The sequence below is a fragment of the Gorilla gorilla genome, chromosome 10, assembly GCF_029281585.2.
Source record: "Gorilla gorilla gorilla isolate KB3781 chromosome 10, NHGRI_mGorGor1-v2.1_pri, whole genome shotgun sequence".
Classification (NCBI taxonomy): Eukaryota; Metazoa; Chordata; class Mammalia; order Primates; family Hominidae; genus Gorilla; species Gorilla gorilla.
In genome coordinates, this window is record NC_073234.2 from 122,770,206 (window position 1) to 122,789,403 (window position 19,198).

Here is a 19,198-nt window from a genome sequence, read left to right on the forward strand (position 1 = left end):
TTGTTTCTTTGTTTGCATTCTTTTCCTTCCATGTAAACCAGTAGAAATCAATAAAAAGCCAGCAGATGAAAGCCCCGCCCACACCAGAACTTGGCTGCGTGTCCCAACATGACTGAGTTGGCCCCTTCTTGGTCAGGGAACAGGCTGAGTGAACCTGAACCTAGGTTTTTGTTTCTGTGTGGTCTGAAGGAGGACCACGCCCTGTATTTACAGATGGGGAAACTGACACCAAGAATTAGGAAATGACCTGTCTAAGGCTGATTTACCTAGCATCTACTGAACCCCATGCTGAGTCATTTGACAAATTATTTTGGGGTGCCTGCTGAGTGTAATTAGCAAGGATCAGGGAGTGGCTTTGTTTCTTTGTCTGCATTTTTCTTTTTAACCCTGAGCTGAGCTGCCATTCTGTCACAATAGTCTCTAAAACAGGGTACATGCGTGAATGTGCACGAAAGGGCAAGAAGAATGTTTTAGAACATTTTTCTCATCCTTTTAGTATTTATATACTTTATGTATATTTTATAATGAGCTATATTATATGGTAGTACAGCAGTATATTATATACAATGTCATATATGCTATGTATATGTCTCTAATATTATACTATATATTCAGTTATAGGTTTGATATAATCTATAATTAAATATATAGTCACATATCAGAGAGGTATATATAAGAATGGTAGGGATGTGATCAAAACTGTTTGGAGACCACTGGTTTAATGAATGCGTAGCTGTTCCTGACCATTCTGTCTACACTACCCACCCCCCATCATTACTCTTTTTTCCTCTATTCTGCCTTTATCTTCATCATTCTCCCTGATATTATATTGCATTTTTGTTTATGGTCTGTTTCCTCTACTAGAAAGATAGGTCTGCATAGGTGGAGACTGGGGTTTGCCCACTACTGTCTCCCCAGCACCTAGAAGTGCAGGCTGGGCACTCAGGGGCATGTGCTAAATACTTGCTGAAACAAATGAATGGGTGTGGAGCCTCTGCAGACAGGTGAACACACATGCCCCACAAGAGTGGGCTGTGTACAGGGTTAGGGCAAGGGCAGAGTAATCTGGGGATGCCAAGTGGGCATCTGATCCAGCCTGAGGTATGCAAAGGGGCTTCCTAATGAAGGGCTGCCTACACTGGCACCCAAAGGCTGAGGAAGGAGTTGGCCAAGAAAGAGCAGAGCTCCAGGTAGGAGCAGCAAGGGCAGATGCAAGAGACTAGAGAGGGCAGCGTCTTCCTCAGGGCTGGGCAGTGTCAGGGAATTAATGGCAATGGATGAGGCTGGAAAGGAGATTAGATCTGTTCATCAAACACTGCCACATTGTCTTCAGGAGTTGGGGCTGTATCCTAAGGGCAGGGGGAACCATTGTGACTGCAGCATGGTGTGGTGTGTGGAGCATGGACTAAGAGGCCAGACCTCTGGATTTGCATCCTGGCTCTGTTATTTGTCAGCTCTGTGACTTTGCAGTTATTTAACCTCTCCTGCCTCAGCTCCCTCAGCTGTAAAATGGGGATGATAATAGGATCAGCCTCAGCAGGGCATTGGGAGGATTAAATGAGCTAATTTATGTAAATCGCAGAGATAGCTCTTGGCATGTAATAACTACTCTATATGTGCAATTTATTATAACTCATTCAACAAATGTTTATTGAGCCCCCTATGGTCTCCAGGCTGGAGATATAGTCGTGACCAAATCATACCTAAACCATGGAGCTTGCATTCTAATTAGGGCAGAAAAAAACAATAAATGAAGAAATAAATTAACAAGAACAAATCAGCCAGCAATAAGACCAAGAAGAGAATTAGAGTGGGGATGTATAAAGGTGATGGGACTCCCTCAGGTTGGGCATTCCATAAGGGCCCCCTGGAGGAGGTGACTTACTAGGAATGAGTTTGGATGCTTTCAAAGGCCTGCAAGGATAAGTGTGTTTGCCATATAGTGGGCCCAGGGGAGGGAGGCTTTAGGAGAGATGGGCCAGGACCTGGCACACAGGGCTTGTCTGTCAAGGGAAGGGGTTTGGGTGCAAAGCCACTAGAGGTTTCTACGTGTGGTGGGATTTGGCTCCTTTTTAAAAGATCCTCTTTGTAGCAGTTGTGAATGGGAGTTTACTCTTGATTTTGCTCTCTGTTTGTCTATTATTGGTGTATAGGAATGCTTGTGATTTTTGCACATTGATTTTGTATCCTGAGACTTTGCTGAACTTGCTTATCAGCTTAAGGAGATTTTGGGCTGAGACTATAGGGTTCAGCCATAAAAAAGGATGAGTTCATGTCCTTTGCAGGGACATGGATGAAGCTGGAAACCATCATCCTCAGCAAACTAACAAAAGAACAGAAAACCAAACACTGCATGTCCTCACTCATAAGTGGGAGTTGAACAATGAGAACACATGGACACAGGGAGGGGAACATCACACACTGGGGCCTGTTGTGGGGTGGAGGGCTAGGGGAGGGATAGCATTAGGAGAAATACTTAATGTAGATGATGGGTTGAGGGGTGCAACAAACCACCATGGCATGTGTATACCTATGTAACAAACCTGCATGTTCTGCACATGTATCCCAGAACTTAAAGTATAATAATAATTAAAAGAAAAAATCCTCGTAGCTGCTGCCTGGACTCATTGCAGGGTAGGAGGGTCCTTGACATGAAGAAGAAAATGGGCTTGTCGGTGCCCCTGCTGTGTCCCCTCACCTCCTCAATGGCACCTTCGCCCTTCATTGCTTCTAGTTCCCTTATATTCTCCCTGACCCCATGTCAAGGTCCACTCTGAGGATCATTCCAGCTTAAGAGCCAAATGACTGCAGCAGCTTACTTTGCAGCTCTTCGTTTTGGGGCAAGATTGGCCAGCTAGTGAGTACCAAATTTAGGGTGCAGACCCACTCCAGAAGCCAGGCCTATAGGCCTTACCCATTTGCCCTGCAGGTATGGCTGGCCAGAGACCACTCAGTGCCTTCCACCCACAGCCCTGAGTTTAGCATTTGCCTCTGTTGTCTGTGTGTGTGCCGCATTTTGAGAGGCAGCCTGGTGTAGAGGTGAAGCCAGAAGGTCCCAGAGACTGGCTGCCTGGGGTGGAATCCTGCTTCCACTCCTTGCCAGCCAGGTGACCCTGGGTAGATTCCTTAACCTCTCTAGATTCTGGTTTTCTCTTCTGTAAAATGAGGATAACCATAGCAACTACCTTACAGAGTTCTAAGTGAGTTAACATTTATAAAGCCCTTAAATAGAGTCCAGCACATAATAAGTGGTCAATAAGTGTTCGCAGTTATTATCAGTGTTGCTTTCCTGCCTATTCAAGGGGACAGGCGCCTGTTCTCTGCCTACCTTTCAGAGATGGCTGCAGGATTAATGAGATAATGATTGTCGACTGTTTGGAGCTTTGCAGAACAAAGGCACTGCATAAATACACATGATTATTATTGTCATCTTTATGCTTTGCTTGGGTGGGCCTATTGTGGTTGGCTGATTTATGGAAATGGTGTGTGTCCCCAGGTGAACTGAATTAGTAATAAGCAAATTGCAGACAGTTCAGATAATCCCAGGGTCTTCCATCTGCTCAGGGCCTTTCATTGTGAAAGCTTCCAGGGGGCTGTGTAAGATAGAACAGCAAGACAGCACCCATCCAAGCATGGCTCCAAGCACCCAGGTGGGCAGGCATCCACCTATCCATCCACCCAGTAATGAGCATCAGGCCCAGATGTGCTGAGCATGCTGGGCTCCAGACCCACACACCTGCAGTCTCTATGGGAGTGAGGAAACAAGCGTGCTCCTTGCAAAAATGGCAGTAACTGAGAACTCACATGTCTGGGACATTTGCTGAGCACCAAGTCATGTTCCAAAGATTTCCTATGTATTGATGTGTGTGATTCTCAACATCCAGGGAGGTAGAAACCAATTTTACAAATAAGGAAGCAGAAGAGACCTGCTTAGGGCCGTGTAGCTAGGAGGGGTGTGGCTGGGGTTCCAACTCAAGCAGCCTGGCTCCACAGCCAACAATGTCCTTAACCAGCATGTGACCATTTCTAACGAGGAGCAAGAAGCCTCCTCAAATATCAGCAGAAGGAAAAATAGGTTAGCTGAGAGAGCCAGTGGCACTGGCCCAAAATGGAGACCCTGGTTGGGTTTCTTTGTTCCCTAAGTGCATCTTGGCAGGTGTCGTAGGTTGAGTTTCCTGGAAAAGAGACTCTAAGAGGTGCCCGAAGGAAACTTATTGGGGATTGTCCTTGGGGTTAACTCAGGGATGCAGAACTGGACAGAGAGAGAAGTTGAGCTGTGATATACTCACAACAGAGGCCTCAGTACATCCCTTGGGAATAGCTCTCCAGAGTTGTCCCCAGTCCAGACAAGGGGGTCAGGTCTTTGTACCCCCACACCAACTAGTCATTGGATACAGCTGCCCCAGGAGCGGGTGTGACCTTGAGAGAGGCCTTCCTTAGGCTGAGCAGTTCCTGGGAAGAGACTCAGCAGGAAGCCCTTGAACCTGCCGGCAAGGCTTGCAAGGAAGCCCTACAGCCTCCACTGCAGGAGGCATTGCTGACTGAGCAATTTTATAAAGATCACTCTGGAATCAGGGGTTATAACCAGAAACCAAGGCGATAGCTTGGACTTTCTGGCATTCTCAGCCCCGTCACACCATGTCATGTAGCTTTTTCTTCGCATATCTGTTGATTGCTTGCACTTCTGCCCGTCCTCATACTAGGGCTTAGTTCAGCACTTCTCCCTGGACTGGATTTAGACTCTGATGCCCACTCACTGAGCAATGAAAATAAGCCCGATCTAGCTTTTTCTTTCCTCGAAGGCAGCCGTTTATTCATTCTTTTTATTGTCTCCTCATCCCACATTTAGGTATTGAGTAAGTGACAGGTGCTGGGGATGCAGCAGTGAGAAGACAGACACGAACAGGCTCTGTCCTCATGGAGTTTGCCTTCTTGTGGGCTGGACATAGACAAGTCAACACTTGGAATACTTTCCAGCAGTGATGAGTGCTGTGATGAAAATAAAGCAAGGTGTTGGGATCTGCTGTAAGCAGGCAATGCAAAGGTGTGTAGGTCAACACACCCAAGGGTGACAAACTGCTGACTTACACATCTTTGCATTGCCTGCTGAGAGCAGTGCCTGGTGTGGTCTCCCATTACATGACAAATATTAGTTATTTGATTGTAATTGATGACAGGCTGACTTAACTGGGATCGTCAGGGTTGGGGGTGGCCTGTCCTTCCTTCCTGCTGGCTGGGGTGAGGTTCCGAGAAGCCTTCCCGAGGTGTGGTGCTTGCTGACTCAGCAGTGCTCTGCCTGGCAAGGCTGAGATGTTCCTTGGAAGAGCTCCCACCTAGGTCCTTGCCCAGGCCCCCTGGAGCTGCCAATCACAGCAGCTCTGCCAGTATGATGGCTTATGGGGCCCAACAGCTACGTGCACCGCCCCCCCCAAGCCCTGACTCAAGTTGGGCAATCTTATGAGAATGGGTGTTCTCTGGCATTTCCTGCTCCTCGCTGGCCTGGACGACCTTGTGAGAACAGCCCTGCCCCCACCCTCCTGCCATCCTCACTGACATGCCCAGCCTAGCCTGAGCCAGGACCACAGCAGGCCTGGGAAAGGGGACCCTGGAACTTTGAGGATTCTGTGGAGTTTCACAAAACCAGGGTTTGAGTGAGAAGTCTGGTTTCTGGTCCAGCTCCTGTTGTGTGACCTTGACCCAGGGTTCTCTGGGTTTTAGTTCCTCATCTGTGAAAATGAGGCCTTACTAGACTTACCTTATTTCCATCCTTCACAGCTGTTCTCTCCTGCCTCGGGGCCTTTGCCCTGGCACTTACCTCTGCTGAAATACTCTTCCTCACCTCTCTACCTTTTACCTAGTAGACTCCATTCCTCCTTCAGGCCTCAATCAATCATCCTTCCTGCCTAACGAGGCTAGTTCAAGGTTTCCAATCTGATAGGGCTACAGAAGATTATATTCCTCTCCCTTGTCATGAATCAGTTGTCAGTTGATATTTGCTTGTGGGATTCTTGACAAATAACCATCCTTACATGCCCCAGTGAGGGCAGGCATCTTGCTGTCTTGTCTGTAGCTATATCCCCAGTGCATAGCACAGAGCTTGGCGTATAGTATATACTCAAAAATTTTTGTTACGGAATGACTCTTCAAATGAGATTACGTAGATAAAAGCCCTTTATAACTGTAAAGCAGTCAACAGAAGGGAGGTGTTTTATTACCAGTGGGATAATGACATTGGCCTGGAGGAAGCATCTCAGGATCTGCAGGGATTTTGGGTGACTTTTCTAGAGTTAAAAGAGTATCTGCCCCCCATTCTGTCCTGAGTCAGCCTGTGCCTAGTGAGCCCACAGCCCTGACTGATCATTCCCTTGGCCTTTGTTATAGAGCACACCAGGGTGGGTGTCCCTGAGCGGCTGGCTGCTTGGTCTTGTTCAGCCTTTCTGTGTTACATCTTTTTCCTGCAGCTGCCACACACAGCTTTCTAATTATGTCATGTCATGGTGATGTCCTTGATAGGTCACAGTGGCCTGGGCTTCCCTGGGTGGGAGGCCGAGAAGTCGAAGGAAATGGAAAGTGTGTGTGTGTGTGTATGTGTGCGCACGCTTGCAAGAAGATGGTGTGGATCAGACAGTCAGCTACATTCTTTTTTTTTTTTTTTGAGACACAGTTTCGCTCTTGTTGCCCAAGCTGGAGTGCAGTGGCGGGATCTTGGCTCACTGCAACCTCCACCTCCTGGGTTCAAGTGATTCTCCTGCCTCGGCCTCCTGAGTAGCTGGGATTACAGGCACCTGCCACCACGCCCAGCTAATTTTTGTATTTTTAGTAGAGACAGGGTTTCACCATGTTGCCCAGGCTGGTCTCGAACTCCTGACCTCAGGTGATCCACCCGCCTCAGCCTCCCAAATTGCTGGGATTACAGGTGTGAGCCACTGTACCTGGCCAAGTCAGCTGCATTCTAAATCCACTATAAACATTCTCCCCCCACCCTTGAGCCTGCTCCTGCGGGTAAGTCTCTTTTGCCCCTCTTGGTAGTAGGCAGTAGGTGTCCTTGATCAGCCTACACCTAAGTCAGTGAATTTTTGTTGAGGGACTACTATGTGTCAAGTGCTGGGCTAGGTGCTGAGGGCTCAGCAGTGGCAATCCAGGCAAAGTCTTTGCCAGCTTGTAGATGACTGTTCAGTGGGGAAGACAGATGTTAAACAAATCACCAGATGTAATATTGATATGGTAACAAGTGTTCCAGGTACTGCAAAGAAGAGGGGCAGAGTAGTTGTCTCATTTTTGAGTTTATTCATTCATTTGTTGAACAGTATCTTAAAACAATTGCTCTGTGCCAGGCACCATGCTAGGTTAAGTACATCTCGTCCCGGGGACCTTCCTAGACCACCAGGCCATAGCAGTGACTCCTTCCTCAGAACAGCCCAGGACACCTGCCCCTGCCATCTGGGACTTGGTAGTTTTTGACTTGTGCAATTAATTCAAATTAATGCAGGTCCCATACAGGAGCTTTGTTGACTTTTTCATGAGATTGGTCCTTATTCCACCAAATAGTGAAGACTCCTCCTCCCTCATCTTCCTGCTTCCCCTCCTCCTACTCCTCTCCTTCTCTTTTCTCCTCCTCTTCTTCTTCTTCTTCTTTTTTTTTTTTTTTTGAGACAGAGTCTCGCTCTGTTGCCCAGGCTGGAGTGCAGTGGCACAATCTTGGCTCACTGCAACCTCTGCCTCTCAGGTTCAAGTGATTCTCCTGCCTCAGCCTTCCGAGTAGCTGGGATTATAGGCTCCCGCCACCACGCCTGCTAATTTTTGTATTTTTAGTAGAGACGATGTTTCACCATGTTGCCCAGGCTAGCCTCGAACTCCTGATCTCAGGCGATCTGCCCACCTCAGACTCCCAAAGTGCTGGGATTACAGGCATGAGCCACTGCACCCGGCCCTTCTTCTTTCTTTCTCCCTTCTCTTCCTTCTCTTTCCTTCTCCTTCTCCTCCTTCCTTCTCCTCCTTTTCTTTTTCCTCCTCCTCTTCCTAATTCTTCCTTCTATTCTTTATTATCTGCCTCCTTCTTCTTTTCCTCTCCTCTCTTTCTCCCTGCTTCCTTGTCTTTCTCTTTCTACCATTTTCTCCTCCTCTTCCCCCTGCTTTTCCTCCCCTTCTCCTCATCTTCTTCTCCCCTCTTCCTCCTCCTTCTTTCCTTCCTCCTCTTCATCTTCCTTTTCCTCCTCATTCCCCTCCTACTCCCACCCTTTCTTCTTCCCTCTTCCTCTCTCTCTCTCCCCTCTTCCCCTCCTGCTGGAGGCCTGGGCCAGCCATCCTGGAGCCCTTGAAGACCCATGCAGGGGCCTGGCAAGTGGCATCTGCACAGCACCAGCAGGTCTCTGTTGGGTGTTCCTTGCTTCCCTGCCCTTTGTATTCTGAATTGACCTAGGGCTGTGCTAATAGATGTAAAGGGTTTGCACAGTGTCTTACATGTAGGAAATGCTCAAAGGCAAATAATGAACGTGGTCAAGTTGGTAATGATGGTGATGGTTATCAGGAGCCAGGGTTTCCTCTTCAACTCTTCCATGGATACATTAATTTAACAAAGATCAAATGAGTTTGCTCAGATTTTGTGTTCTCTATTCCTCAGAGGAAAAGCATCAAGTTTACATTTTTCCTTTTGGAGTGAACCAACATTAAAACTCAGAGTTCAACTTTTTAATTTCCTTTTTCAAAGAAATAGATATGAGCTGCAGGTGAGTGTTAACCTGTGGTAATTGGGACTGCACTTCTGTACTTCAAAGATCACAAGCTTATTTTGAATACTTGAGGTTGGAAAATGGAGCCAGAGGCTATGAGATTCACCTCAACGAATTTGCAACAATGTTTAAGAAATTTTAGAAAATTAAACAAAAACTCTTTAAAGAAGCAATGTGACTCAAGCTGTAACCACCTACTTCCTCTAGTCTCTCCCCCATAATAGCTAAACATTTTTAATGCTTATGTACTAGGCATATTACATGCTTTATCTCATTTAAGCTCACTATCATCTTAGTTTACAGGTAGGAAAACTGAGGTATAAGTCGCAATACTCCCCAAGGATCATAAATGATAGAGCTCATAAATGATAGAGCCAGACAGTCTGACACCTGAGCCTACACACTTCCCCACAGTGACATTCTGCCCCCCAACAAGAGGTTCTGAAACTGGCATGGGCAACTCAATTTCTGGATTTGGCCTTCTCCAACACTCCTGTCCAGAGTGACTATTTTGGTTATTAATTTCTGTGAAACAAACCAACCCAAACGTACTAACTTAAAAAAAACAACAACCATCTTATCCCACAAATTCCAAGTGTTGACTGAGCTCAGCTGGATGGTTCTTCTTCTCCAACAATGTCAGCTGGGGCTACAGATAGCTGGGGGGCTCTACTGGACTGGGATATCTAGGATGACTCCCTAAAATGTCTGGTGCCTTGGTGGAAGATGGTTGCAAGTGTGAGGTCAGGTGGGATGCTGGGGCGTGTGTGTGTGTGTGTGTGTGTGTGTGTGTGTGTGTGTGTGTGTATCTGTCTGTTCTCCTTCCCTGACAGAAAACCACTTCCTCTTCCCAAAGCCTTTCCATGATGTCTTTCCATGTGTTCTCTCTGCATGGTCTTTCAGCACAAAAATTGGACTTCTTAACTGGTATTCAGGGCTTCCAAAAGCTCAAAAGCAGAAGCTGCCACGCCTGATTCTCTGGCCAAAGTTCTGTCTAGATTTCAGTGTGGGAGGAGACTAAACAAGGGTATGGCACTGAGAGGGGTGGTCCATTTGGGACCCTCTTCAGAGATCAGCTACCACAGTGAGACTTCTACCACACAGCTCATAGGCAATGAACCTATGTGACTTTTTTAAAAAGTACCTACTGTGCGGTTTACCTATAGTGTATCTTATTGTATTTAATGCTCCCACCAATCCTAGGAGGTAGATATTATTATCTTCCTTTTATGGATGAGAGAATAGCCTTAGATGCTTAATAACTTGCCCAAGGCCACCTAGCCTGTGAGTGAGGGAGCCTGGATTCTGACAGGTTAGCCTGATTCCAAAGCCTATGCTGTTTCCTCTATGACATCCTCTCTTCGGGGAAGGTGGTACACGTTTGTGTCTGCTTGCCACTTTCAATCAACTCTTATTAAACAAGCCAACAAATACTCACTGAATTATTAGGATGTACCAGGTTCTAGGAAGAGGTAGGAGGCAGTGTCAGTACTGGTTTCTGCCCTCTGAGAACTTGACTGCAGGGATAAGACAGGTAAACAGGAAAAGATAAAACCAACAATACTGGTTAGTGCTGACATGGTACTACTGAGGGTGGAGGGAGAGGACACAGACTGATGACCTTGGAGGCTGTTCCTCAGAGAAAGTGGGATTTTAAAAAATGATTGGAAAGAAAGAGATTGGAATTTGGAAAAAGTTGTGAGGAGTGGTGATAGTTTAACTTACATAACACATACCATGGGCTTCACAGGGCTATAAGCACTTTCCATGAATTAATTTATTGAACTCGGCCAGGTGCAGTGGCTCATGCCTGTAATCTCAGCACTTTGGGAGGCCAAAGTGGGTGGATCACCTGAGGTCAGGAGTTTGAGACTAGCCTGGCCAACATGGCAAAACCCTGTCTCTATTAAAAAGGCAAAAATTAGCTGGGTGTGGTGGCATGTGCCTGTAATCCCAGCTACTTGGGAGGCTGAGGCAGGAGAATTGCTTGAACCTGGGAGATGGAGGTTGCAGTGAGCCAAGATCACACTGCTGCACTCTAGCCTAGGTGACAGAGCGAGACTCCGTCTCAAAAATAAAAATAAAATAAAATATTTTATTGAACCCTCAGGCAATCCAGTGAATTGGGTGCCATCAATATTGCTGCTTTATAGATGAGGAAGCTGGGGCACAGAGGAGTTAGGTAAGTTGTTTGAGTTCACACAGTGTGTAAAGTGATGGAGCTGGATTTGAATTCCAATTATGTGCATTCTGGCACCACAGTTGGGATCCTAATCATCAGGCCAGACCACCTCTTGTAAGGGAGGCTGATTTAGAAGGGGGGTCTTTTTGGGGAGAGAGTGGGTAAACCAGCTTGGCCAAAACACAGAGCGCTTGTAGAGGGAATGAGCATAACAGTGACTAACACTTAAACACATTTGATCCTTCCACCTCCCCACCTACTGTAAGGGAATGATCATCTGAATTCTACAGGTGGAGACCTCAAGACTTAGAGAGGCAAAATGAATTCCCTAAGAGCACACATGTGGACCCCAGACTTTAACCTAGGTCTTCTCTATTTAAGCCACTGTCTTCCTTTCATATAATGAGAAAATAACCTAGTTTGACGGTTTCAACTGCAGAGGTCCTGAGTGTCAATCTCGTGAATCCCAGTGTGCATGTTGGTAGTGGCTCCTTAGCCAGGCATTCTTAGCCCAAGGTTCAGGGCTCTGCTTCATAGAGGCCTCTGAGGCTCCTGCACCTGTGTGTGATGGTGTATGTGTATGTGTGTGTATGTGTGTGATGGGGTGTGTGCATTTTCTAGGGAGAAGGTGCATAGCATTCAACAGTTTCTCAGGAACACTTGGGACCAACAAAGGGTGCTCAGTTTCTGGAACTGGATCTTCTAACTTCAGATCTGGGTTCTGCTGCTTGTTAGCTGTGCAGTCGAAGGCAAGTTACTTACTGTCTCTGAGCACCGGTTTTCTCACCTATAAACAGACTGGCAATACCAACGCTGTGGGCTGTTTGTGAGTGAATGGATGCTGTCCAGCCCTGTGCAGAGCACACAGTAAGTGCTTAACAAATGCCCACCATGACAAGGAGATGCCCTTTCTCTGGGCATCCCTGCCTTCCTGGGTGTTGTGGCAGGCCGGGGTCCCTGCCGTGAGCTAGCTTCTTTGGGCTTCCCTGCTCTCCCAGCCTGCCAAACTGTTTTCCTGGAAGTAGAGCCCAGTGCTTTTGTGTTTTTATCTCCTTCCTTCGCAGGGACCCTCTCTTAACTGTTCCTGGAGATCTGACCCAGGCCCCTTAGAGGGAGGTAGCTAGAACCCAGACTCCTTACCATGGCCCACTAGACACTATGTGATCCAGCCCTGCCTCTCCCTCCCTGCCTCTGCTTCTCATTCACCTTCTCCAGCCACGCAGGTCGTTGTGTTCTGTGTCTGGGCCCAGATCATTCTCATTCCCGAGCCTTTGTTCATTCTCGTCTTTCAGAGTGAGACCCTCTCTTTGCCAGCCTAGCCTTGACTAATCTCTCAATGTCAGCCTCACTCCCTCAGAAGGGCTATCTTTGACCAAATTCCATCTCTGTTCTCCCCTTCCATAGGACTCCATGTTTCCACAGCAATCAGTTAATTTGCAATGAAAGCCCATCTCCTCTACGCAACTGTAGGCTCTGTGAGGTGGGAAATCACATCCATTGCTGAACTAAGCCTGGTGTTGTGTACACAGTTGGCACTTAATACATGATTACTAAAATGAAGTAAAACAGTAGGCTGTATTAATCTTTTCTGGCGATTTTGTAAAGAGTTTCTCTGACCTGGGGAAGCTCTCCCGCACTGTGGAAGCTCCCCTTGCAAACTCACAGTGGGCACACGCTGAAGGCTGCAGAAGGTGAAGGATGGAAGGATGCAGGCTTGCTCCTTCAGGGTGAGTCTTGGAGCAGAACCATCACTGGTGAGGTGAAAGGAGGAGGCAGGTGTGCAGGCCACACCTGGTGCAGGGCCTCTGTCGGTGCTTCTGCAGCCGCCGCTGAAGAAGCCAGTGATTTATACGTAGGTGACTCAGGAAACGCTTCCTTGAGGGGCCTTGGGGGTGATCAGTCAGGGAAGAGAACTCTGCTCTGCAAACTGCAATCATCACCTCCTGTCTTAAAAATAAATCTTTTGTAGTTTTCTAATGAGGTCATGGGAAGAATCACTCTGTGCTTTCTAGTAGGAAGGCTGAGCTGGGCAGGAAGGTGATCTCTGGATCTGGTTTCCTGTATCAGGCAGAGGCACTTTGGGGTGGGGGTGGGGGTGTGCTAGGGAGAGCCAGGGAAATGAAAATCCATAGGAATCCAAAGCCTCCCTTCAACTACTGCACTGCACGGCAACCAGGAGACAAAGAGTTCCTGGTAACTGATGGGCACTGAGCTCTAGAACTTAGATGCCAGCTGCCCAGTGGCACTGACCACAGTCAGGCATTGTGTGATGGCCTCCATGGGGGTGATGTCACTCTATCCTCACCACAGTCCACCCCACTTTACAGAAGCACACCTGCCATGGTGCCTATGTCATAGTAGGCTCTCAGTAAATGTTTGTAGAATGAATGATAAAGGCTGGGTGCAGTGGGTCATGCCTGTAATCCCAGCACTTTGGGAGGCCAAGACGGGAGGATCACGAGGTCAGGAGATCGAGACCATCCTGGCTAACACAGTGAAACCCCAACTCTACAAAAAATACAAAAAATTAGCCGGGGATGGTGGCAGGCGCCTATAGTCCCAGCTACTCGGGAGGCTGAGGCAGGAGAATGGCATGAACCTGGGAGGCGGAGCTTGCAGTGAGCCGAGATCACACCACTGCATTCCAGCCTGGGCAACAGAGTCAGACTCCATCTCAAAAAAAAAAAAAAAAAGAATGAATGATAAAAACAGTGTGCTGAGAGGTGAGTTAACTTCCTTAAGATGGCACAGCCAGCAGTGCCTGGGTTCCCACCCATGACCACTAACTCCAAAGCCAGGGTCCTTAACCGACTGCTCCATCAAACCCTCCTGCAAAGAATTTCCACATGGATGCTTCCTGAAGCCCCATCAATCATCACCCAAACAGGTTTCCCCAGGTAACATGCACACATTGTCTTGCGTGATTCTTCCAGTTGTTCTTCGAGATTGCCCTTGTTGGCCCATTTGACAGAGGGGAAAAAAGCCTTCAAGAAGATAACCAGCTTACCCAGGGTCACAGAGTAATAGATGAGAGAGTTCCTGAGTCAAACTGAGAACTATAAAGACATGGCTTTTTCATTAGGAAGATTTGATTCCCTTTAGCAAACCTGCCTAGTGAAAGGTACTGTCATTAGTACTTCCTCCTGGCACCAAAATCTCTGTCCATTCTGATCTTGGCCTCTCTGGTAACAGTGTGTATGGCATCCCTGCTTTAAGACCAGTTGAAGCTCAAATGGGAAATGAATGCAGATGGGCTTTTGTAAACATTAAAGTGCGGTTCCAATGTGAGCTGTTTTTACAGCCTGACTCTTAGGAGTATGGGCTTTAGAGCCAAATGGCAGAGTTCATATCCCAGCTCTAACAGTTACTAGCTGTGTTACTTAACCTCTTTGTGCCTCAGTTTCTTTCTCGGCAAGATAATATTTTCCTCAAAGGGTTGTTTTGCTATTTAAATAAGTTGATACCATAAAGCGTTTAGAACAATGCCTGGCACAGAGCAAGCTCTCAGTAAATGATAGCTGTTTTCCTCCTCCTCATCATCATTGTGATCATCATCACCAAAAAACATTGTTCTCTCTGCAAATACAAGCAGGCCAGGGGATTCCCTCAGGGTGGCCTGTGACTCCCAGGAGAGCCAACGGCAGCCCTGCAGTGGCTGCACTGTACAGACGTCTTGGGTTTCCCCAGGGTCCTTGTTCTCGCTTGTGTTTTTCTCCCTCTCTTCTGGTCTCTCCATGGAGCCCTGAGCATGGCCCACCTGCATACCTGGCCTAGTCCTGTCTCTGACCAAGGCAGCTGGTCAGCTGCTCACCCTCATCAGCAAGTGGCATCAGGACGTGCTCCTTTTGTCCTCACCTGATTGAAGCCCCAAACACCCACCTGCGTGTATACTGAGCTTTATTCTCTGCCCCACTGCCATTGAGTTGACCTGTTTCTTACACCGGTGTTTCTGCCTCGGTTTCCTGGTTTGGTATTTAGGTCCTCTGCTAACATTGTCAAAGGGTCTAGGCTAGGCACTTTCATTAGTACTTCCTCCTGGCACCAAAATCTCTGTCCATGCTGATCTTGGCCTCCCTGGTAACAGTGGGTGCAGCCTCACTGCTTTAAGACCACCAGAGGCTCAGATGAGGAAATGAATGCAGATGCATTGCCTATGGCCCTGACACACAACTTACTGCCCCCATGAGTCCCCCTGGGCACTCCCCTGTGCTGTGTGCACCCCTAGCCAGTAGCTTCACGCTAGTTTTGTTAAACATGTTTATTGAGCATCTACTCTATGCAGGGTTTGAGGTGCACCATCTGTTCCAACTGTGTCCAAGCATTTTCCCAATCACATGCACCCCCTGCTCAGGTGAGTGCTCCTACTCACCCAGTGAGAGGGTCTTTCTGTGGTGTCCATGGACTCCCAACTTGGCCACGCTCCCCAGGTGCTGTAAGAGTGCCATCCACCCCCAGTGGGGGCCAGCTCTGGTCACTTCTCTCCATCTAGTCTTGTCCATTCTCAGCTGCCTCCCTTCTCCCACACTCTGTCCCTAAAGTTCCCATTTTTGCACAGGAGGGAGCCAAGGCACAGAGAAAATGAGTAATTGGCAGAAGGCAACACAGCAACCCTGTATGGGGCAAAGAGGTGGTGACCAGAGATACTCACAGTATAGTGTGGTGAGCACAGGAGGCTGGATGGGAACTCTGTGTGGCCTTGTCCACAGCAGGGAGGGAGTGCTGAAGGTACAGACCTGGCTGAGCCAAGTACACATTTCCTGTTAGTCTTGACTCCAGCAGGACTAGCTCCTGGCCCCCTCCTGGCCTAAGCCTGGGAAGTCCTTTGGCCAAGTGCAGGACCCACAGGAAATAGAGAATGTGTCTTGCCTAGCCCTTGTATTTCAAACCCTTTAGAACCCAGCCCAGCCTTCCTCTGCCTCTCCACATTGTCCTCTGCGTGTTAATAATACTTTCCTCACATGGTGGTTGTACTGTAAGTGAATGCATACAAAGCCTTGAGAACAATGCCTGCCACTCACAGCTTCTGCCCCCACCTTCTTCCCTGCCTGCACTGAACTTTACCTACCCATGTCTGTAGAGTTAGGCCCAAGTTCAAGATCTGCTAGCATTGAAAGCTCTGGCAATTGGTTTAATCTTGCCCAGCCAGTTTTCTCACCTGTACAATGGAGACACTTCTTGGAGTTGTGAAGACAGAATGAGGCAATGCATTAAAAAGATCCATTCATCCAGCAGCCTGTGCTGATCTCTGGATTTGTAGCAAAAGACAAGGTAAACCCAATCCGTGCCCTCAGGGAAGGTGGGTCCAAAATAGTGACAAAGATGAATTTTTTTTTTTTTTTTGCATGGTGAATTTTAATTGTATTTGCTTTGGGACTCATGCCCTTTTCAATAATTAAAAATGCAGAGAATATAAAACCATCCACCAGAATTAACAGAGGTTGATAATTTCTCATATTTGCATGATTCTCTCACATAAAAGAAGTAAAACATTTTAGCTGCAGCCAAAATCCCTCTTGGTAGCCACTCACTGTGGACCTTCCTCCTTCCCTCCAGGCAGCCCTTGATCTTGAATTTGGGTCATAGTCTTCCAGTCTGTCTTTACGTTGTGCTGTCTCTGTGTGTTCATAAATCATAGATGATTTCTTGTGTGTTTCATTTACCTATAAAAGAGCAAACTATGGGTGATATTCTGCAACTCAATTTTTTCACCCAATATTGTTTTTCAAATCCATCCATGTGAAAGCATTGAGTTGGCTCATTCATTTTGATCACTACGTGCGCTTGTATCAACCCCCAACCTTTGCTCTCACAGGCAAGGTGTGGGGATCGTCTTCTGTGCCTCCCCTTGGAGCCCCAGTGGGAGGTATTCCTAGAAGTAGAATTGCTGAATCACAGGGCGTGAACGTTTGCAGCTTGACTGGCTAGTGTTGGCCTGTTTTCCAAACAGGCCGTTTGCACTGATTTATATTAGCAACATCTGAGAGTTCTTGTTTCTCCACATTCCCACCGGTGCTTGGTATTATTAGACTTTTTAGTTTTTGCCAAACAGATTGGGTGTGGAATGGAGCTCAGACCTGTCTTTGTCTGCATATCTCTGATCATGAGGGCATTGAACATTACACCATGTTTTCTGAATATTTGGGTCTCCTATTCAGTAAAAGACCTGTTCAAATTCTTTACCTATTATTTTTTTCTATTGGATTGCTTGTCTGTGTGTGTGTGTGTGTGTGTGTCTGTGTGTGTTCCTGATAGATTTTTGGACTGATTCTTTACCTGTTGTATAAGTTGCAAACGCCTCTTCTGGGTGTATTGCTTATCATGGGGTATATTTCTTGGGCTTTTTGTTGTACAGTTTAAAATTTTGTTATGGTCAAATTGATCTTTTCTTTTATGATTACGATTTTCTTGCCTTGATTAAGACCTGATAATGTAAAGATACTCTCCTCTCTTTTCTTCTAATAATGTTGAAGTTTGTGTTTCAGTTTCATGTTTAGGTCATTCATCCATTTGGAACTTCTTTTTGTGTGTAGTGTGAGATGGGGGTCTAATCTAATTTTTTTCTTCTCTAAGGAAAGTCATTGGTCGCAATACCTTGGTTTGAATAGCCCATCGTTTCCACGGTGTCTTGTAACGGCACCTCCGTTCTGTGCTGCGTTGACATCTGGTATTTATGTGGGTCTTTTCCAAGCTGTTTTTTTCTCTTCGCCTGGATAGGAATAATTCCTTAATCATAATTGTGGGAAATGCGATAAAAGAAAAGCCCAGGCTGCTATGAGAACACACAGCAGGGGGATTTAGAAGGCCCTTCATTCCTCTGCTCTGTTTTGTTGCTTTCTTAGCTTTTGTGTGAATTACAGACCTTTCCATTACACAGCCTGGCCACCTTGCACAGCTCTGGCATTGGGATGGGGCTGGGGTGGGCTCCCACTGAGAAAAGAAAGCCTGATGCATCGAGCAGGGACAGAAGCCACACCACCCTGGGAGGCAGCATGCAAGTGAGGCCCACGTTTGTTTCCTGAAGCCTGGTGTTTATGCATGCCTATCTTCACTGCGATAGAGTCATTTTTCAGAGCAATTTAACCATGGCCGTGGGCCTGTCCCCACAGAGATTAGATAACACAGACACACAACCGTGCAAGTTTTAGGGAAAGATTTAAAGTCTCCAAGCTCATTGGCAGGCCAGGTGTCTTCCAGCGGAAAGAGGAGGCTAGAAGTAGCAGTCTTGCTGGTTGCTGGGGCCACTTTGAGAAGCAGCATTTTCATATTGCTACATGCCTTGAGCAGCATTTGTGTGTGCTCTAGGGCATTCAGAAATGTCTCTTTATTTCCCGTTGTGGCTCTTGAATTCCAGGGCACTGCATGGGCACTTGGCTCTCATGCTGTTCAACCTCACTTTAAAATCCAGCACATGAAGCAGCAATTTAGGAGCCTGCTAAACTGGGGCTGGGGGACAGGTAGGAGGGTGGATGACTGTTACATCTTATACAGGAGTCCAAACTCACACTACACAAGACTTGTTTAACAGGAAGTTTATGCAGTAAATTGCTGTGTGCCATTTACAAAACACGGTTTGGCTTAGCAATACCTTCTAAGAATCAGTACAATCAGTAAACCAGTAAGAGTGCTGGACTGTGGAGACCACAGACCCAGGGTTGAGTTCTGTATGATCCTAGACAAGCTATACTGGCATCCTATCTTGCATGGGTTCGGGATAGGGGGAGTTGAGTCTCACACTAATGCACTGAGAGTGAAAATTACCCTAGAAAAATCCCTCACATTGCCTATGAAGTATAATATACAGACATACATTCTCAAAAGCAGGTCCACCACAGCTATTTTTTTCCTCCATCGCTGGAGTGGACCACCGTGTCTTTGAACACCAGAGGAAGTAGGTGGCTTGTGTGTTTAAGGGATGCATTTGAAAACTGGTTTTCTTTAAACAGAAGCCCAGCTGGCTGGAGAAGAGGAATGCAGCGGTACCCACTGAGCACATTCTCCAAGAGTGATTCTTTTTTGAAGATATTTAAGTAACACAGTGCCACAATGGTTGCTAGGATCGTGAACAAAGGATGTCAGGGAACACTGTGGAAACAGGATCTCGAGAAGCTCCCCAAGCAGGGGCACAGCACCCCACCCCCCAAACCCATTCCCTCCATTGTTCAAACCTGGCTCTGCCTCTGTCTTTGAACACCAGACTCATACTCAGGGCTGGGAGTGGAGAACACTTGGTAACGGGGGGACCCAAGGATGCAGAAGAGTCCAGGCACCCATCTCCCCCTCTTTTTGG

The 19,198-nt window shown here is 47.1% G+C and overlaps 1 protein-coding gene across 2 annotated transcripts in view; it reads left to right on the forward strand.

The window, feature by feature from the left end:
* ABTB3 (ankyrin repeat and BTB domain containing 3) overlaps positions 1–19,198 on the forward strand; it is a 341,236-nt gene that overhangs the window by 61,814 nt on the left and 260,224 nt on the right. The window lies entirely within an intron of this gene.